Source organism: Alnus glutinosa, chromosome 10 (genome assembly GCF_958979055.1).
Source record: "Alnus glutinosa chromosome 10, dhAlnGlut1.1, whole genome shotgun sequence".
Classification (NCBI taxonomy): domain Eukaryota; kingdom Viridiplantae; phylum Streptophyta; class Magnoliopsida; order Fagales; family Betulaceae; genus Alnus; species Alnus glutinosa.
In genome coordinates, this window is record NC_084895.1 from 5,921,654 (window position 1) to 5,925,958 (window position 4,305).

At 27.8% G+C, this 4,305-nt stretch overlaps 1 long non-coding RNA gene across 1 annotated transcript; it reads right to left on the reverse strand.

The window, feature by feature from the left end:
• Nucleotides 1-1,618, reverse strand: LOC133880729 (uncharacterized). The gene is made up of 3 exons (XR_009902386.1): nt 1,370-1,618; nt 1,118-1,170; nt 1-112 (listed from the first exon to the last, which is right to left on the reverse strand). It is a non-coding gene; the product is annotated as an uncharacterized LOC133880729 (long non-coding RNA).
• Nucleotides 1,619-4,305: the final 2,687 nt, after the last annotated feature.

Below are 4,305 nucleotides of genomic sequence, written 5' to 3' on the forward strand. Positions count from 1 at the left end.
GTAATAGAGGAATCAAAGTTTTGCGACCACCAAAAATGGCTCTGACCTTTTTATAACATCAAGATATATGGACGGAGTCCCCTGCACTCGGTATCCCTGGAATTGTATGTCCCTATATTTAAGGGATAGAGATTTCAATAATTTTATAAAAAATAATTTGGACAATAAATTATTAAAAAAATTCAGATTTATATTTAGGTTGGCAATTTAAAGAAGTCCCTAGAGCATTCCTAATAGCCTCACTATAATAGCTATTTTGATAAGCTAATTTGATGAAAACACTAAAAAACCACTCACAACAGCCTCATCACTTTAACCAAAAAGTTTTGATAAATGAAATTACTCACTAATTCTGATGAGTAATATTCACTCACCAACTCCCTCACCAATTTTACTTTTCTCTTTCTCTCTCACGATCACAGCCCACAATTAGTTCTATTTGCTGAATATTTTCGAGACTGTCTCTCTCCCTCACATACGGCGCACGTTAGAAGCAGCATTACTATTATCTGCTGCAGCTGCAGCTGCCAATTCCATCTATCTCTCATAGTCTATCTCAGTAGACTTGAACTTTAACTTGATTCCTCCATAGGCCCATGACCTGATACAAAGGAGCGCCTGCGCAGTTTCATGTGGCATACAAATTCGTTGTTTATCTATTCAAAAATATGACGGTTATAATAAAATAAATATTCATAAATATGATCGTTAGCAAAATACTAATTTTTAAAAATATAACTATTAGAATAAAATAAATATTCATAAATATGATCGTTAGAAAAAGACAAATTTTTAAAAATATGACCATTAGAATAAGACAAGTATTAAAAAATATGACAGTTAAGAAAAGACAAACATTCAAAAAATATTAAATCAAGAAAGAATAAAGAAATTTGAAAAAGTATTATTTAAACAGAATAGTGAATATTGAATAGTTAAAATGGTAAGGCTGTTGGGAGAACTTTAAAAAAGTGACTCACCAGAATAGAGAAAAGTAGTTTTTAACTATTTTGGTGAGACTGCTAAGAATGCTCTTTTAACTAAGCCTATTTATCTAATTTCAGTACCTGTTTAAACAGATAGCTTCATTGAGAATTTATTTGTCTAATTTCAATACCTGTTGGAACAAATAAACTCCATTAAGAGCCTCCCTGACTGCAATAAAATAAGCTGCAATTCGAGGAGAGGTATCGATCCCAATAAATATTTCTTTATATTTACTAATCATAATCCATATATAAAGAAGTAAAGATTGTAATACAACAATTTGTTGAAATTTCTTCACCCCACTCTCTTTTTATATTTTATATATATTGAGAAGAAAAAAACATTTTGGTTGGAGAAAATTTTAAAAGAAGAATCCACGAACCTTGTAAAAAGAGGATGATCAAAAACTGCCTGTAAAATAAATATTATCTTGCTCTTATCTTGCTTTGCCTTGCACCAAATATTTCAAGAGCTTTCTGCTTCTCCCCTTATTAAGAAATTGAGGCAAAAAGTATAGAAAATCACTCGCCTGTGTGTCTTTTATTAATCTCTAATCGTCTGTGTCTTTTATTGATCTCTAATCAAAATATATAGAAAAAAAGAAAAAAGAAAAAAAGAAAGAAAGAGCTAATGCACTAGATTTAGACGGCCATAACATATATTTATTCTACATTTTGCTTCAATCAACTAGTGAGTGGGAACAGACGAAAAAAAGAAAAGAAAACACTAGTAAGTGGGACTAATAAAAGTAGAAAAGAAAACACTAAAGGAAAGCACTAGTAAGTGCACATTCGTTTCAATTCTTATAGTCATCAACAATATTTAGAAAAAAAAAAGAAGAAGAAGATTAAAGCATAAAATAATTTTTCAAATTCATTATTCAATTAGGCTGTCCGGACAAATAGATCTCACAACCCTTCTCTTTTACACTATTCAAATTTAGAAAGAACCTCACTTATAACCCTAATCTTTCATCACTTTTGAAATAAGGTACGCAAACTTTAAAAAGTATCAATTTAGGGTATCCATCTTTCAATTTGTTTTCAATTTCAACACTCTGTTAGAATTTTTCATTAAATCCTGTCAAAATTCTCAAAATACCCCTTCTTTTTCTTTTAAGAAAAAAAAAAATTGTAAAGATTTAGGTGTTTGTTAGAATTTAATTAAATTTGTAAAAATACTCATGCCTCAATTTTTTTTAAAAACAAAACAAAGTTTTATTTTGGAAATTTTGATAGGATTTAACGAAAAATTCTAACGAATGGTTGAATTTTTTTTTTTTTTTTTTAAAAATAAAAAAAAATTAAAGATTGATACCCTAAATTGACACTTTTTTAAAGTTTGGATACTTTATTTCAAAAGTAATGAAAGATTAAGAATTGTAAGTGAAATTTTCCCTCAAATTTATAGAAATTCAAACTGCATAATTTTATAATCTTAGAGAAAACCAAATATTCTTAATCTAAAGGTACATCATCAAATGGCATGAAACATGCCAAGTCCCACCTACTAGTGCTTTGTTGATTCAAGATAATATTAATTAAGTGGGGATTTGTTTGTAATCTTAGAGAAAACCAAATATTCTTAGTCTAAAGGTACATCATCAAATGGCATGAAACATGCGAAGTCCCAACTACTAGTGCTTTGTTGATTCAAGATAATATTAATTAAGTGGGGATTTGTTTGTAATCTTAGAGAAAACCAAATATTCTTAGTCTAAAGGTACATCATCAAATGGCATGAAACATGCGAAGTCCCACCTACTAGTGCTTTGTTGATTCAAGATAATATTAATTAAGTGGGGATTTGGCCCAGGTATTCTAAATATATATATATGAAAAAGCAACACCAATGAAATCATAACAGAAAGTCATTCAAGTATTGTTGCATGCACCTTCGTAAAAGCAAGCACTTAACAAAATAATTTGGCCTAAGTATTCTATATATATATATATATATTGAGGACTTTTTGCTCTTCCATGCCGAGTTCTTTGGTCTGAAAAAGTTGGAAAAATCATAAATGACTCGTGAGTGCTCAAACTCTCCATTGACGTTGATTTAGTCTTTCCACATAATCCTGACTGCGATATCCTGCTGGTGACTTGCTATTCATAAACTAGCAAAGACTTCGACGATGACATGAGCAACAACGACTTTGATAAGGTGGAGAATTTTCTAAGAAAGAAAGACCCAATTATTTATACATAAAAAAGAAACGAAAGTACAAGAATATATAAATTAACTAATCGATCGATTGAAATTTCTCCATGATGTATTATTGTTTTTCTTCCTCTGCAAGACATGATTTAAAAATTAATTTATAGTTTAATATTTTCTTCTTAAACTTGACTACTCATATGAAATCAAGACAGACAATAATTTGAGTTACTCAACTTGAAAAAAAATTAAAAAATAAAAATAAAAAATAATTTGATTACTCTTACCTTTATCTCAATTCCAAAAGCTTCATAATATTAAACTGAGAAATGATATTTACTACATTTTTATCTTACATTATTGACACAATAGTATCAACTAACTCTTAAACTAATCATTATTTTAAAAATAAAAAATTCAATGGTTAATTAGGACCGTTACATCCGCATTATGACATATCTGTGAAATAAAAATGTAGTTTGGATGTAGGAAATATAGGCACTAAAAAAAAAATCAATAAAATCTAAATAAATCTAAAGACCATATATTATTTTCTCATCCTGCATCATAATGTCTTATAAAATGCTGATATATATTTTTTTTAAAAAAAAAAATAAATAACAACATCTTAAAAAATGCCACTTATTTTTGGTAAAACACTAATATTTTATTTTATTTTTATCCAGTTTGTTTATTATTATTATTATTATTATTATTATTACAATAATGAGTTCTATAAAATGTACTCAAATTAAATAAACAAAATGAAAGGTAATGAATTTACTTAATGGTAGAAAAAACAAAAATTATAAAACCAATTAGTCAATACAAATTATACAATAGAATGTTAATAATAAAAAGAATATCATATACATCATATTAATACAAATTTTCAGCTCCTACAAAATACAAGTGTCTACCGCAAATAAAGTGCTTGTAAAATCTCAGTCTCATATTAAAAAGATGAGTAAAGTCTATGTAGAGTTGATCAATTATAAAGCTACTAAGTTTTTTTATTGATTTCTTTCTAGGTAAAATTGTGCTTTATAAGCAATTATAGAGAACTTCAATTGGTACATAAATAATCGTTTTGAAGATATAGCACGGATATAGTTAACGCTATTTCTAGATCATTACTATTCTTATAGTATTTAAATGAGC